Consider the following 18,277-nt stretch of genomic DNA (forward strand, 5'->3'; position numbering starts at 1 on the left):
TATTATGGGATCGTGTGGCACGCCGTCCACTTATATATGATATTATGGGATCGTGTGGCACGCCGTCCACTTATATATGATATTATGGGATCGTGTGGCACGCCGTCCACTTATATATGATATTATGGGATCGTGTGGCACGCCGTCCACTTATATATATATATATATATATATATATATATATATATATATATATATATATTATGGAAACTGGAGTTCTTCTGTTTATTTCTGATATTTCATTTTTATCTGTTACTCCCCGATAGCTTGTCCCCTCCCAGCTTTACTTTGTATCATCTTGTTATTGTTTTCTTGCACTTTCTATATATATTTGTACAGGTTAATTGTGGTAGGTCCTATCTAGCCTCGTCACTACTTCGCCGGGGTTAGGCCAGGAACTTACCGACACATGGGGTCGGTTGTGCTGATGCTGCACTTTGTGCATTTTTGTGCATAGATCAGGGAGCAGTTTTCGGAATGCAGCAGTAGGACTTTTGGGAGCTATCTTCAGTCCAGGGACTCTCGAGGTAGCCTAGCTGGCGTTCGCAGGCTGAAGTCCCTTTCCATGTTTTTCGTTTGTTTATCTTGTATCAGACAAACATGATGTATTTTCCTTTCAGACATTGTTTGTAGCATTCTGTAGTAGTCCGTGAGCTAGTGACACCAAACTCTGGGTAGCATTTTGGTTCAAACTTCCGCTCTTTTGGGTTTCAGTTGTTTTAAATTTAAAGTCTTCCGCTTAGCTTTTGTCTCGCTTATTATATTGTTGAAAGAAAGCAGGAAAGGTGTTTTAAACGTTTGTATTGCCTAGCTCCGATAGTAGGCGTCATCACGACACCCGATGGTGGGAAATCCGGGTCGTGACAAGTTGGTATCAGAGCACTAGGTTACTTATGTCTCACAACTCACGGACAAGCTCAGTAGAGTCTGAGGGATCGGTACGGAGATGTCTGTATTTATCCCGTATAGGCTACTGAGTTAGGAAAACTTCACTTTGTTTATTCTGGTCGTGCGATTCTGTTTCTCAAGTACTGATTGTCTTTCCACTCTGTTCTTTCACTGATGGCGAGAACACATGCTTCCTCTTCTACTGCACAACAGCTTGAGCCCCCAGCAGCAGCTCCTATTAGGGGTAGAGGGCAAGGCCGAGTCCGTGCCAGAGGCCGAGGCCGGGGCAGAGCTTAGCCCTGAGCGGCAGTCTAAGAGGTGGAGCCTCATGTTTACTACGACGAAGGGGTTCCAGCTCCAGCAGCTCCGATGGGCCCAGCTCAGGCCCTAGAGGGTTTCATAGCCACTCTAGTGCTTCAGGACGCTTTGGTCCGACTGGTAGGCTTTATGGAGGGCATTTCTAAAGCGGGCTTGCTTCCCGTAGATCCATGCACATCTTAGGCCGGGGGAGGAGTTCAGACTCCCGATACTCGTACTTCAGACCTGGTAGCTCCTCAAGCTCAGGTTCCAGCAGTCCAGCTAGCCGTGGCTATTTAGCCAGCTGTGGCAGCCCAGCCAAGTATTGCGGCTCAGTCCAGTGATGGTGCGGCTATGTCCGCGGATGCTTTGTGGAGGCTTGATCGTTTCACCAATCTCTTCACTACTACATATAGTGGCACTCCCTCAGAGGATGCTCAGGATTTCATATTCAACTGTCATGAGGTTCTACGGACTATGGGCATTGTAGAGACCAATGGGGTCGACTTCACCACTTTTTGCCTGGCAGGATCTTCCAAGACTTGGTGGAGGGATTTCTGCTTGGCCAGGCCAGGGTCGCCATCATTGACCTGGGATAAGTTTTCAGAGTTATTTCTGGGGAAGTTTCTTCCAGTTACTCAGCGAGATGCTCTTCGCAGGCAGTTTGAGCGTCTCCAGCAGGGTCTTATGACGGTTACCCAGTATGAGACCTAGTTCATTGATCTCGCTCATCATGCCATTGTGATACTCCCCACAGAGAGAGAGAGAGAGAGGGTGCAGAGGTTTGTTGATGGGTTGGCCCAGCCGATCCGTGTTCAGATGGCCATGAGTGCCAGTATTGAGATTTCATTTCAGGAGGCAGCAGATGGTGCCCGCCGGATAGAGATGGCACTTGCTTAGGGAGGTGGTCATGGGTCTGATAAGAGGCCCCGTTATTCTGGTAGATCCAGTGGTACCTCGTTTGGAGGTAGGGATTCTTATGGTAGAGGCCATGCTCCGAGGCCTTTTCAGTCAGCTCTACAGGCTTCTCATGGTACACCAGGTGGTCGTGGTTCTCAACTACAGTATTCTGACCAGCAACTCTTCAGTTCACCATCAGCACCTATCAGTGCACCACCACTTCATTATTCTCAGCAGCCGAGGGCTAGTTATACTTGCAGCGATGTGAGTCACATTGCCAGATATTGCCCTCAAGCTTCCATCAACTCGCAGCAGCAGGGTTTTCGCCCGATGATTCAGGCACCAGTTGCCCCAAAGTCTGCCCAGCCAGCTAGAGGCGGAGGTAGAGAACATAGAGGTGGAGGTAGAGGTCTTAGAGGTGGAGCTCAGACCGCTAGAGGCAGGGGTCAGCCAGCAACAGATCGTCCCAGGGATATGATTCAGGAAGGTGGGGCCCAGCCCCATTGTTATGCTTTGCCAGCCAGGCCAGAGGCTGAGTCATCAGATGCTGTGATTACAGGTACTATTCTGGTCTGTGATAGGGATGCTTCTGTGCTATTTGATCCTGGATCTACGTATTCATATGTGTCGTCCTATTTTGCACCCTATTTGGTTATGCCTAGTGACTCGTTGAGTATTCCTGTTTATGTGTCAACACCGGTGGGTGATTCTATTATGGTCGACCAAGTTCATCGTTCTTGTATCATAGTGTTTGGGGGTCTTGAGACCCGTGTTGATTTGTTGATTTTGGACATGGTCGACTTCGATGTTATATTGGGGATGGATTGGTTATCCCCGTACCATGCTATCTTTGATTGCCATGCCAAGACCATGACCTTAGCCTTACCGGATTTACCCTGTTTAGAGTGGAGAGGGACTTCTGGTCATTGTACCTGTAGTGTTATCTCGTATGTGAAGGCTCGGCATATGGTCGAGAAGGGATGTTTGGCCTACTTGGCGTATGTTCGTTATTCTAGCGCGAAGGTCCCTTTTATTGATTATGTGCCCGTTGTTCGGGAGTTTCCTGAGGTTTTCCCTTCAGACCTGCCAGAAATGCCACCCGATAGGGATATCAAATTTTGTATTGATTTGGCCTCGGGCACTTAGACCATTTCTATCCCTCCATATCGTATGGCCCCGCTGGAGTTGAAAGAGTTAAAGGAACAACTACTGGATTTGCTTGAGAAAGGTTTCATTAGACCCAGTGTTTCGCCTTGGAGCGCACCGGTGCTATTTTTGAAGAAAAAGGATGGTTCGATGAGGATGTGCATTGATTACCCGCAATTGAACAAGGTGACGATTAAGAACAAGTACCCACTGCCGAGGATCGATGACTTATTCGACCAACTTCAGGGTGCGAGGGTGTTTTCAAAGATAGATTTGAGATCTGGCTACCACCAGTTGAGGATTAGGGCGTCTGATGTCCCTAAGATAGCATTTCGCACTCGGTATGGGCACTATGAGTTTTTGGTCATGTCATTCGGATTGACTAATGCCCCAACAGCATTCATGGAGTTGATGAACCGAGTGTTCAGACCTTATTTGGACTTGTTCGTGATAGTCTTCGTTGACAATATTCTTATATACTCCCGCAGTCAGGAGGAGCATGAGCAACACCTCAGAGCGGTTATTTAGACCCTAAAGGATAGTCAGTTGTATGCTAAGTTCTCGAAGTTCGAGTTTTGGTTGAGTTCGGTCGCATTCCTGGGTCATATCATATCAGCAGCAGGTATTCAGGTAGACCCAAAGAAGATATAGACAGTCAAGAGCTGGCCTCGACTAGCTTCAGCTACGGATATTTGGAGTTTCCTGGGGTTAGCAGGTTACTACCATCGGTTCGTAGAAGGGTTTTTCATTCATTGCAGCCCCTATGACCAGATTAACCTAGAAAGGTGCTCAGTTCAGATGGTCAGACGAGTGTGAGGCGAGCTTTCAGAGGCTCAAGATAGCTCTGACCACGACACCGATGTTGGTTTTGCCCACAGGTTCAGGGCCCTATACAGTCTATTGTGATGCATCTCGCATTAGACTTAGTGCAGTGTTGATGCAGGATGGCAAGGTCATTGCCTATGCTTCGAGGCAGTTGAAGGTTTATGAGAAGAACTATCCAGTGCATGATTTGGAGTTGGCAGCCATTGTTCACGCATTGAATATTTGGAGACACTATCTGTATGGTGTGGCGTGTGAGGTGTTCACGGATCATAAGAGTATTCAGTATTTGTTCAAGCAAAAGGAGTTGAATTTGAGGCAGAGGAGGTGGTTGGAATTGTTGAAAGATTATGACATCACTATCTTATATCACCCGAGAAAGGCCAATGTGGTGGCCGATGCCTTGAGTAGGAAGTCAGCCAGTATGGGCAGTCTTGCTTATGTTCCAATCGGTGAGAGACCGCTTGCTTTGGACGGGCAGGCTTTGGCCAATCAGTTGGTGAGGTTGGACATTTCTGAGCCTAGTAGAGTATTAGCTTGCATGGTCGCTCGTTCTTCATTATTGGAGCGTATCCGTGATCGGCAGTTCGATGATCCCCATTTGTGTGTCTTGAGGGACACGGTGCAGCGTGGAGGTGCCAAGAAAGTGACCTTAGATGATGATGGTGTATTGAGATTGCAGGGGCGAGTTTGTGTGCCCAATGTTGATGGGATTCGAGTGTTGAACTTAGCAGAGGCCCACAGTTCTCGGTATTCTATTCACCTGGGCGCCGTGAAGATGTATCAGGATTTGAGGCAGCAATATTGGTGGCGTGGAATGAAGAAAGACATTGTTGCATATGTGGCTCGTTGTTTGAACTGTCAGCAAGTTAAGTACGAGTATCAGATGCCCGGTGGTTTATTTTAGAGGATTGAGCTTGCCGAGTGGAAGTGGGAGAGGATTACTATGGATTTTGTTACTAGACTTCCGATGACTCAGAAGAAGTTTGATGCGGTTTGGGTTATTGTGGATAGGCTAACCAAGTCAGCGCATTTTGTTGCTGTTGCAGCCACCTATTCGTCTGAAAGGTTAACCGAGATTTATATCAAGGAGATTGTTCGCCTTTATGGGGTGCCTCTATCTATCATTTCGGATCGGAGTACGCAGTTTACCTCGCATTTTTGGAGAGCGGTTCAGCGAGAGTTGGGGACCTAGGTTGAGTTGAGTACAACATTTTATCCCCAAACGGACGGTCAGTCTGAGAGGACTATTCAGATCCTTGGGGACATGCTCCAAGCCTGTGTTATTGATTTTGGAGGCTCGAGGGACCAGTTTTTGCCTTTAGCAAAGTTCGCCTACAGCAACAGCTACTAGTCCAGCATTCAGATGGCTCCGTATGAGGCGTTGTATGGTAGGCAATGTCGGTCTCCAGTTGGATGGTTTAAGCCGGGAGAGGCTCGATTATTGGGTACGGATCTGGTTCAGGAGGCCTTGGACAAGGTCAGGATTATTCAGGATAGACTTCGTACAGCTCAGTCCAGACAGAAGAGTTATGCAGACTGCAAGATCAGAGATGTTGCTTTCATGGTTGGTGAGCGGGTATTGCTCCGTGTATCGCTTATGAAGGGCGTGATGAGATTTGGGAAGAAGGGCAAGCTCAGCCCTAGGTTCATCGGGCCATTTGAAATTTTTGATCGTGTGGGAGAGGTGGCTTATAGACTAGCCTTGCCGCCTAGCTTGTCAGTTGTGCATCCCGTGTTTCATGTATCTATGCTCCGGAAGTATCTCGGAGATCCATCGCACGTGTTAGATATCAGCACTGTCCAATTGGACAAAGATCTGTCATACGAAGAGGAGCCAGTGGCTATTCTAGACCGGCAGGTTCGACAGTTGAGGTCGAAGAGTTTTCCTTCGGTGCATGTTCAGTGGAGAGGTCATCCTCCTGAGGCATTGACCTGGGAGTTCGAGTCTGATATGCGGAGCCGTTATCCTCATTTATTTCCCGACTCAGGTACTTCTTTCTTTTATCCGTTTGAGGACGAACGGTTGTTTTAGAGGTGGAGAATGTGACGACCCAAAGGGGTCATCACCGTAATTCTTCCTTGTTCCGTGCTTCCGAGGCCTTGAAAACGTCTCCTTTAGTTGCCTCGATATTGCGTGCGCAGTCCGGGCGCGAAGCCGTAAAGCTTTTATGTTGAAATATGCGAATTTTGTGAGAAATTTGATGAATTTTTGATATTAATATTCATAATATTGACTTCGGTCAATATTTTGGGTAAACGGACCTGTACTTATGATTCGACGGTCCCGGAGGGTCCGTAGAAAAAAATGGGACTTGGGCGTGTGCCCGAAATTAAATTCTGAGGTCCCAAGCCAGAGAAATGAATTTTTGTGTGAAATTGTTTTCTGAAATTAATTAAGGAAAATGAAGAAGAAAATTGATTGGAAAACTATGGTATCGGGCTCGTATTTTGGTTCCGATGCCCAGAACGAGTCTTAAATATGTTTTAAGCACTATTTGTAAAGTTTGGGTAAAAACGGACATCATATGACGTGTTTCGGACTTAAAATGGGGAATTTGAGTTTTATGAAAGTTGAGAGAAAATCAAGCGTTTTGAGGCTTGATTCTATGTATATGATGTTATCTTGGCGATTTGATCGCACGAGTAATTCCGTAAGATGTTTTAAGGTTGTGTGCTTGGTTTGGAGCCCCGAGGGCTCGAGTGAGTTTCGAGTGGGGCCCAGGATGTCTTAAACTTAAAAAAATGCAGGTTCAGGTGTTGCAGGTCCGGCGCAGCCGCGGCAATTTCCGTGCGGTCCGCGCTGTCAGCCACGCGGCCGCGGCACTTTTCTGTGCGGTCCGCGTGGTGGGGTTCAGAGGGGGTAGCCAGGTCGACCAGCGCGGTCGCGCACCAAATAAGTGTGGTCCGCGATGGGTGGGTTCAGAGGAAGCCCACTTCTTCCCTCCCTCAGCGCGGCCGCGGTGCATTTCTGTGCGGTCCGCGCCAGCCCCCAGCAAAATGTATAAATTCGGGATTTTCAGTCATTTTTCCACTTTTCAAAAATCCAAAACCTAAGAGGCGATTTTCCAAACAACTTTTTTCTTTCAAAACGATTGGTAAGTGATTTCTAACTCATTTTCTTCACTTCTTAACATCTTTTAACATGATTTCAACTTCAAAACAAAGATTTTCATGGGGGAAATTGGGTGTTTTGGGTAGAACCTAGGTTTTCTACAAATTGAGGAGTTGGACCTCAATTTGGGGGTCCGATTTCAAAACAAAGCATATATTTGGATTCGTGGGAGAATGGGTAACCGGGTTTTGGTCTGAACCTCGAGTTTCGACCAAGTGGGTCCGGGGGTGTTTTTGACTCTTTTGGGAAAAACCTTGTAAAAATTATTTTCATGCATTGGGAGTGATTCATTTCGTAATTATTAATGGGATTAAGTAACTTATGTCTAGATTCGAGCGGATTGGTGGTGGAATCAAGATGTAAAGCTATAATTGAGACTTGAGTGGTGTTCAAGACATCGAGGTAAGTGTTCGTTCTAACTTTGGCTTGAGGGAATAGGATTAGGATGTTAATTTCTACTTGCTAATGTAGAGTACGGTGTATAGGCATGGTGACGATTATCTATGCACCGGAGTCTAGCATGTCTGTGAGTCTTAATTGCTTTTAATTCGAATAATGTGACACAATCTACTTGCTTATTCGATGAGTTTCATATAATGTGAACGATTGAGGTAGAATTGTGATTGGTGTACTTTTGGAGCGTTAGCTCGAACATGAATGTGTTGGTTGAGGAAAAGGTGATTTAAAAAGAGAATGTGTTGTGAGTACTCCCTTGCCGGGGTGTGTAGACTGATATATACTCTCCCTTGTCGGGATATTTTGGGCTGTTAGATGTACCCTTGTCGGGTTAAAGGTATTGAGTTGTTATCCTCCCATGAAGGGGTCTACTATATGAAATTAGATATTATATATGATATTATGGGATCGTGTGGCAGCCGTCCACTTATATATGATATTATGGGATCGTGTGGCACACCGTCCACTTATATATGATATTATGGGATCGTGTGGCATGCCGTCTACTTATATATGATATTATGGGATCGTGTGGCACGCCGTCCACTTATATAATATTATGGGATCGTGTGGCACGCCGTCCACTATATATATATATATATATATATATATATATATATCATGGAAACCGGAGTTTCTTCTATTTATTTCCGATATTTCATTTTTATCTGTTACTCCCCGATAGCATGTCCCCTCCCAGTTTTACTTTGTATTATCTTGTTATTGTTTTCTTGCACCTGTTGTATATATATCTATACAGGTTAATTGTGTAGGTACTGTCTAGCCTCGTCACTACTTTGCCGGGGTTAGGCCAGGCACTTACCAGCACATGGGGTCAGTTGTGCTGATGCTACACTCTGTGCATTTTTGGTGCACAGATCGGGGAGCAGCTTACGGACCGTAGCAGTAGGACTTCTGGGAGCTATCTTCTGTCCAGGGACTCTAGAGGTTGCCTAGTTGGCGTTCGCAGACCGAAGTCCCTTTCCATATGTTTTGTTTGTTTATCTTGTATCAGACAAACATGATGTATTTTCCTTTCAGACATTGATTGTAGTATTCTATAGTAGTCCGTGTGCTAGTGACACCAGACTCTTGGTAGCATTTTGGTTCAAACTTCCGCACTTTTGGTTTTCAGTTGCTTTAGATTTAAAGTCTTCGTCTTAGATTTTGTCTCGTTTATTATATTGTTTGAAACAAAGCAGGAAAGGTGTTTTAAATATTTGGCTTGCCTAGCTCCGATAGTAGGCGCCATCACGACACCCGATGGTGGGAAATCCGGGTCGTGACAAGTTGGTATCAGAGCACTAGGTTACTCAGGTCTCACAACTCACGGACAAGCTCAGTAGAGTCTAAAGGATCGGTACATAGATGTCTGTATTTATCCCGCAGCGGCTACTGAGTTAGGAAAACTTCACCTTGTTCATTCTTGTCGTGTGACTCTGTTTCTCAAGTACTGATTGTCTTTCCACTTTGTTCTTTAGCAGATAGCGAGGACACGTACTTCCTCTTCTACCGTGCAATAGCCTGAGCCCCCAGCAGCAGCCCCTATTAGGGGCAGAGGGCTAGGCCGAGGCCGTGCCAGAGGCCAAGGCCGGGGCAGAGCTCAGCTCCGAGCAGCATTTCCAGCGACGGAGCCTCATGTCGATTTTGAGGAGGAGGTTCCGGCCCCAGCTGTTCCATTAGGCCCATCTTAGGTCCCAGAGGGTTTCATAGCCACTCCAGTGCTTCAGGACGCTTTGGTCCGATTGGTAGGCTTTATGGAGGGCATTTCTAGAGCGGGTTTGCTTCCCATAGCTCCAGCCACATCTCAGGCTGGGGGAGGAGTTCAGACTCCCGATACTCGTACTCTAGAGCCGGTAGTTCCTCAGGCTCAGGCTCCAGCAGTTCAGCCAGCTGTGGCAGCCCAGCCAGGTATTGCGTCTCAGTCCAGCGATGGTGCGGCTATGTCCACGGATGCCTTGTGGAGTCTTGATCGTTTCACCAAGCTCTTCACTACTACATATAGTGGCACTCCCTCAGAAGATGCTCAGGATTTCATATTCAGCTGTCATGAGGTTCTACGGACTATAGGCATTGTAGAGACCAATGGGGTCGACTTCGCCAGTTTTCGCCTGGCAGGATCCGCCAAGACTTGGTGGAGGATTTCTGTTTAGCCAGGCCAACAGGGTTGCCATCATTGACCTGGGATCAGTTTTCAGAGTTACTTCTGGGGAAGTTTTTTCATATTACTCAGCGAGATGCTCTTCGCAGGCAGTTTGAGCGTCTCCAGTAGGGTCCTATGACGGTCACCCAGTATGAGACCCGGTTCATTGATCTTGCTCGTCATGCCATTGTGATACTCCCCACCGATAGAGAGGGTGCAGAGGTTTATTGATGGGTTGGCCCAGCCGATCCGTGTTCAGATGGCCATGAGTGCCGGTAGTGAGATTTCATTTCAGGAGGCGGCAGATGGTGCCCGCCGGATAGAGATGGCAACTTGCTTAGGGAGGTGGTCATGGGTCTGATAAGAGGCCCCGTCATTCTGGTAGATTCAGTGGTACCTCGTCTGGAGGTAGGGATTCTTATGGTAGAGTCCATCCTTCGAGGCCCTTTCAGTCAGCTCTCCAGGCTTCTCATGGTACACCAGGTGGTCGTGGTTCTCAGCCGCAGTATTCTGACCAGCAGCTCTTCAGTTCACCATCAGCACATATCAGTGCACCACCACTTCGTTTTTCTCAACAGCTGTGGGCTTGTTATACTTGCGGCGATGTGAGTCACATTGCCAGATATTGCCCTCGAGCTTCCAGCAGCTCGCAGCAGCAGGGTTCTCGCCCGATGATCCAGGCACCAGTTGCCCCACAGCCTGCCCTGCCAGCTAGAGGCGGGGATAGAGGACATAGAGGTGGAGGTAGAGGTCTTAGAGGTGGAGCTCAGACCGCTAGAGGTAGGGGTCAACCAACAGCAGATCGTCCCAAGGATATGATTCAGGGAGGTGGGGCCCAACCCCGTTGTTATGCCTTTCCAGCCAGGCCAGAGGCTGAGTCATCAGATGCTGTGATTACATGTACTATTCTGGTCTGTGATAGGGATGCTTCTGTGCTATTTGATCCCGGATCTACGTATTCATATGTGTCGTCCTATTTTGCACCCTATTTGGTTATGCCTAGTGACTCGTTGAGTATTCCTGTTTATGTGTCAACACCGGTGGGTGATTCTATTATGGTCGACCAAGTTCATCGTTCTTGTATCGTAGTGTTTGGGGGTCTTGAGACCCGTGTTGATTTGTTGCTTTTGGACATGGTCGACTTCGATGTTATATTGGGGATGGATTGGTTATCCCCGTACCATGCTATCTTGGATTGCCATGCCAAGACCGTGACCTTAGCCTTACCGGATTTACCCCGTTTAGAGTGGAGAGGGACTTCTGGTCATTGTACCCGCAGTGTTATCTCGTATGTGAAAGCTCGGCGTATGGTCGAGAAGGGATGTTTGGCCTACTTGGCGTATGTTCGCGATTCTAGCGCGGAGGCCCCTTCTATTAATTCTGTGCCCGTTGTTTTGGAGTTTCCTGAGGTTTTCCCTTCAAACTTGCCGGGTATGCCGCCCGACAGGGATATCGACTTTTGTATTGATTTGGCCCCAGGCACTCAGCCCATTTCTATCCCGCCATATCGTATGGCCCCACTGGAGTTGAAAGAGTTAAAGGAACAGCTGCAGGATTTGCTTGAGAAAGGTTTCATTAGACCTAGTGTTTCGCCTTGGGGTGAGCCGGTGTTGTTTGTTAAGAAAAAGGATGGTTCGATGAGAATGTGCATCGATTACCGGCAATTGAACAAGGTTACAATTAAGAATAAGTATCCACTGTCGAGGATCGACGATTTATTCGTCCAGCTTCAGGGTGCGAGGGTGTTTTCAAAGATAGATTTGAGATCTGGCTACCACCAGCTGAGGATTAGGGCATCTGATGTCCCTAAGACAACATTTCGCACTCGGTATGGGCACTAAGAGTTTTTGGTCATGTCATTTGGATTGACTAATGCCCCAGCAGCGTTCATGGAGTTGATGAACCGAGTGTTCAGACTTTATTTGGACTTGTTTGTGATAGTCTTCATTGACGATATTCTTATATACTCCCGCAGTTAGGAGGAACATGAGCAGCACCTCAGAGTGGTCCTTCAGACCCTAAAGGATAGTCAGTTGTATGCTAAGTTCTCAAAGTGCGAGTTTTGGTTGAGTTCGTTCGCATTCCTGGGTCATGTCGTATCATCAGCAGGTATTCAGGTATACCCGAAGAAGATAGAGGCAGTCAAGAACTGGCCTCGACCAACTTCAGCTACGGATATTCGGAGTTTCCTAGGGTTAGCAGGTTACTACCGTCTGTTCGTAGAGGGGTTTTCATCCATTGTAGCCACTATGACCAGATTGACCCAGAAGGGTGCCCAGTTCAGGTGGTCGGACGAGTGTGAGGCGAGCTTCTAGAAGCTCAATACGGCTCTGACTACGACACCGGTATTGGTTCTGCCCACATGTTCAGGGCCATATACGGTCTATTGTGATGTGTCTCGCATTAGACTTGGTGCAGTGTTGATGCAGGAAGGCAAGGTCATTGCTTATGCTTCGAGGAAGTTAAAGATCCACGAGAAGAATTATCCAGTTCATGATCTCGAGTTGGCAGCCATTGTTCATGCCCTGAAGATCTGGAGGCATTACTTATATGGCGTGACGTGTGAGGTTTACACTGATCACAAGAGTCTTCAGTATTTGTTCAAGCAGAAAGAGTTGAATTTGAGGCAGAGGAGGTGGTTTGAGTTGCTAAAGGATTATGATGTTACTATCTTATACCACCCGAGAAGGCCAATGTGGTGGCCGATGCATTCAGCAGGAAGTCCGCCAGCATGGGTAGTCTTGCTTATATTCTAGTCAGCCAGAGATCGCTTGCTTTAGATGTTTAGGCCTTGGCCAATTGTATTGTGAGGTTAGATATTTCTGAGCCTAGTAGAGTGTTAGCTTGCACGGTTGCTCGTTCCTCACTATTAGAGCGTATCCGCGAGCGGCAGTTTGAGGATCCCCATTTGTGTGTCTTGAGAGACACGGTGCAGCGTGGAGGTGCCAAGAAAGTAACCTTAGATGATGATGGTGTATTGATATTGCAGGGGCGAGTTTGTGTACCCAATGTTGATGGGATTCGAGAGTTGATATTAGCGGAGGCCCATAGTTCTCGGTATTCTATTCACCCGGGCGCCGCAAAGATGTATCAGGATTTGAGGCAGCACTATTGGTGGCGAAAGATGAAGAAAGACATCGTTGCACACGTGGCTCGGTGTTTGAATTGCCAGCAGGTTAAGTACGAGCATCAAAGACCCGGTGGTCTATTTCAGAGGATTGCACTTCCCGAGAGGAAGTGGGAGAGGATTACGATGGATTTCGTTACTGGACTTCCGATGACTCGGAAAACGTTTGATGCAGTTTGGGTCATTGTTGATAGGCTGACCAAGTCAGCGCATTTTGTTCCTGTTGCAGCCACCTATTCGTCCGAAAGGTTAGCCGAGATTTATATCAGGGAGATTGTTCGCCTTCATGGGGTGCCGCTATCTATCATTTCAGATCAGGTTACGCAGTTTACCTCGCATTTCTGGAGAGCGGTTCAGCGAGAGTTGTTCACCCAGGTTGAGTTGAGTACAACATTTCATCCCCATACGGACGGTCAGTCCGAGAGGACTATTCAGATTCTTGAGGACATGATCCGAGCCTGTGTCATTGGTTTTGGAGGCTCGTGGGACCAGTTTTTGCCTTTAGCAGAGTTCGCCTATAACAATAGCTACCAGTCCAGCATTTAGATGGCTCCGTATGAGGCGTTGTATGGTAGGCGATGTCGGTCTCCAGTTGGATGGTTTGAGCCGGGAGAGGCTCGATTATTGGGTACGGATCTGGTTCAGGATGCCTTGGACAAGGTTAGGATTATTCAGGATAGACTTCGTACAGCTCAGTCCAGACAGAAGAGTTATGTAGACCGCAAGGTCAAAGATGTTGCTTTCATGGTCGGTGAACGGGTAGTGCTCCGTGTATCGCCTATGAAGGGCATGATGAGATTTGGGAAGAAGGGCAAGCTCAGCCCTAGGTTCATCGGTCCATTTGAGATTCTTGATCATGTGGGAGAGGTGGCTTATAGACTTGCCTTGCCACCTAGCTTGTCAGCTGTGCAACCCGTGTTTCATGTATCTATGCTCCGGAAGTATCGCGGAGATCCATCGCACGTGTTGGATTTTAGCACTGTCCAATTGGACAAGGATCTGTCATATGAGGAGGAGCTGGTGGCTATTCTAGACCGGCAGGTTCGACAGTTGAGGTCGAAGAGTTTTCCTTCGGTGCGTGTTCAGTGGAGAGGTCAGCCTCCTGAGGCATCGACCTGGGAGTCCAAGTCCGATATGCGGAGCCGTTATCCTCATTTATTTCCCGACTCAGGTACTTCTTTCTTTTGTCCGTTCGAGGACGAACAGTTGTTTTAGAGGTGGAGAATGTGACGACCCGAAGGGTTATCACCGTAGTTCTTCCTTGTTCCGCTCTTTCGAGGCCTTGAAAACCTCGCTTTTAGTTGCTTCGACGCAGTTCGGGCGTGTAACCGGAAAGTTTTTATGTTAGAATATGTGAATTATGTAAAACATTGGATGAATTTTGGTATTAATATGCATAATGTCTCCCTGGACTGAAGATAGCTCCCAGAAGTCCTACTGCTGTGGTTCGTAAGCTGCTCCCTGATCTGTGCACAAAAATGCACAGAGTGTAGCATCAGCACAACCGACCCCATATGCTGGTAAGTGCCTGACCTAACCCCGGTGAAGTAGTAACGAGGCTAGACAGGACCTACCACAATTAACCTGTACAGATATATGTACAAGTGCAAGAAAACAATAACAAGATAATACAAAGTAAAGCTAGGAGGGGACATGCTATCGGGGAGTAACAGATAAAAATGAAATATCGGAAATAAACAGAAGAAACTCCGGTTCCCATGATATATATATGTATAGTGATATATATATATATATATATATATATATATAGTGGACGGCGTGCCACACGATCCCATAATATCATATATAAGTGGACGGCGTGCCACACAATCCTAATTTTCATATACCACGTGGTAGGCGTACCATTATTTCCCATTTCATCTTAATCACAATGCGCAATATGTCACCGGCAACGGAGGCCAATAACCAATAATCACTCTAATTTGTTGTAGGCGTACCACTCGATCCCATTTCGTAAAATCATATGTAGACGGCGTGCCACACTGTCATGACCTAATCCCTGAACCCGGTCGTGATGGCGCCTCTCATGGAGACAAGGCCAGCCAGACCAAAACGGAATACCTCTCTTAAACAGTTAATCATCATAAACAGTAATAACATATAATAGAATGCTCATAAATTGTGGAAATTTAACGATAATAACAGCAGGAACCATCCCGACACAGCCCAAACCGGGGTGTCACAAGTCACGAGCTACTACAGAATCTGCTATAGGTCTACAAAGTACGGAATCTGATACAAAGTCTGAAGGAAACATAAATGATAGAGGATAAGAGAGACAAGGTGCTGCGGACGTTAACAGCTACCTCGTAACTCCAAATCACTGCCAAGCCTGGAAGGAATCAGCGCTCAGGTGCGGACTCTGCTATACTTGAATCTGCACATATGGTGCAGGGAGTAATGTGAGTACTCCGACTCAGTGAGTAATAACAATAAATAATGGCTGACAGTATGAATCACGTAAAGGCACTAAGCAGTTCTATATCAAAACAGTAAAATCATTTAAACATCAGTGAATAAGGAAATCATGTGAAATTCTTTTAACCAGGTAAAACAGATGTAATGAGTATAAATCAGCTCCTCAAGCATTTTATTTCATCCATTCGTTCTTATCCTCAGTTCTCAATTAATATACTTCTCACGATAACCGAGTCAATAAACATATATACCGCTGCGGCGTGCAGCCCGATCCGTATATCGCTGTGGCGTACATCCCGATCCATAATAAGAATAGTCGATTGCGCTCACTAGGGGTGTGCAGACTCCGGAGGGGCTCCTTCAGCCCAAGCGCTTTATAATTGCTGCAGCGTGCAGCTCGATCCATATAAGTAGTTGCTGCGGCGTGCAGCCCGATCCATAATGTATATAATATATATATATATATATATATATATATATATATATATATATATATATATATATATCTGCTGCGGCGCGTAGCCCGATCCATATCATATAAAAATGTCCTCACTATTGGGTCCTCGACCCCTCTCAGTCATTTAAAAATCACAACCTCTCGGGCATAATGTACGGTCGGGATCTCAGCCCTCATATCTCTTCCTATTTATGGTTAACATTTCAAAAATTTGGTTTATATCATTCTTAAACAATTGGAAACATGACTGAGGATATAAATTCTTTAACAAAGTAAGTGAGGAAAACCAGTCAAAAATCCACTAAGGGTTCTACAGGTCAGCACAAGGCCTCAAGCATGGCAACAAGCCCAATTCACAACAATAAAGTATATGTCTCAATCAAAAATGTAGTAAAATATAATTCGGGATGGACCAAGTCCCAATCCCCATAGAATTGAACCTCACGCTCGTCACACAGCGTGTATCTCTACTTAGTATAGCACTATGTTGTGCAAATCCGGGGTTTCAAACCCTCAGGATATCATTTAAAATCATTACTCACCTCGAATTGGCTAATTCTCTAGCTCACGACGCCTTTGCCCCTTGAATTGGCCTCCACGCGCGTCGAATCTATGCAAAATCAGAACGAATACGTCACAATATGCTAAGGGAACAAAGCCCAAGCGAAAACATTCGAAAAATATCAAAAATCTCGAAATTAGCAAAATCCGAGCCCCGGGCCCACGTCTCGGAAACGGGTAAAATTTACATTTTCAGAATCCTAATACCCTCACGAGTCCAACCATACCAAAATTATCCAATTCCGATACCATTTGGTCCTTCAAATCATCATTTTATATTTTTGAAAGGTTCCACAATTTTCTTCCCAAATTCCATCTCAAAACACGAATTAAATGATGAATTCAGTGATAGATTCATGTACTCTAACCAAATCTGAGTTAGAATCACTTACCCTGACTAATTTCTTGAAAAACCTTCGAAAAATCGCCAAAATCCGAGCTCTCTAGGTCAAAATATCAAATAAAACCCAAAACCTCGTGTTTATAGAGCACCCTTCGGATTCCGACACTGCTGACCGCAAAAAAATGACCGCGGTCCGCGCAAAACCAGCGAGATCCGCACAGAAACGTCCGCGGCCGCGCAGGCCTTGCTCTGCAGGGACAGGCTTTAGTATTTTGGTCATAACTTTCGCTACAGATGTCCAAATTGCAATATCTTTATCTTTCTGGAAACTAGACATGAAGGACTACAACGTTCGTTTTTTAATTACCTCAAAATTCCTTGTATATCAAAAGATATGAGCTTCCGAAGTAGGAATAGCAACCTGCAGGTCTTCATTTCGCGCGGACCGCGCACTTGACCGCGCCCCCGCGCTAGGCCACCGCGCCCCCGCGCTAGGCCACCGCGCCCCGCGCACCAATGACTGCCCCATCCATTTTCTAAGTTCCGGGATGTCCGTACTCGCTCAAAACTCACCTGAAACACACCCGAGGCCCCCGGGACCTCAACCAAAAGCACCAACACATCCTAAAACATTTTTCAACCTCGTTCCAATCATCAAAACACTTCAACAACACCAAAAACCATCAAATTACCTCAAATTCAAGCCTAAGTTATTCTAAAACTTCCAAAACACGCATTCGATAAAAAATCCAACCAAATCACGTCCGAATGACCTGAAATTTTGCACACATATCCCAAATCACTTAACGGAGCTATAGCAACTCTCAAAAGTCCATTCCGACCCTCGGATCAAAATCTCACCTATCAACCGGAATTCGCCAAAATACTAACTTCGCCAATTCAAGCCTAATTCTACACCGTACCTCCAAAACCACTTCCGATCACTCTCCTAAGTCACAAATCACCTCCAGAAGCTAACCGAACCATCAAAACTCGCATCCAAACCCTCTAACACATAAGTCAACATCTGGTTGACTTTTCCAACTTAAGCTTTCTTAAAAGAGACTAAATGTCTCATTTCTTATCAAAATCGCTCCAAATAAATTCTAATGCACCCAATACCGATAATGAAAAATGAGGAAGTAGAAAATGGGATGAATGAGATAGTAACTCATGAGACGACGGGTTGGGTCATCACATTCTCCCCAACTTAAACAAACGCTCGTCCTCGAGCATACCCATAGTTGTTCTAGAAGCCAACCAAAAGCTGAATGACCTTATCAAGCATAAAGCCGGGGATGATCCCACGTCACCCTATCTCACATGTGTCCGAAAACGCGTTGTAACTAAGATCACACAATCTAGTCTAGCCCATAAATCATAGAGCCACATTTCACCTTTTCGGAATCATACACAAGATCAGAACCTCACACCTACATTCAGAATAAGTTTGAACCAGCTGTAATAGACCATGCCTGCAACCTTAGGTGCAATTGTATGATATACCAATAACTCAAACAAATGCAGCAATAACTTCCATTCACAGCAGCTGCCCACAACAACCAAATACCGATAGAAATCTC

Source organism: Nicotiana tabacum, chromosome 20 (assembly GCF_000715075.1).
Source record: "Nicotiana tabacum cultivar K326 chromosome 20, ASM71507v2, whole genome shotgun sequence".
Classification (NCBI taxonomy): domain Eukaryota; kingdom Viridiplantae; phylum Streptophyta; class Magnoliopsida; order Solanales; family Solanaceae; genus Nicotiana; species Nicotiana tabacum.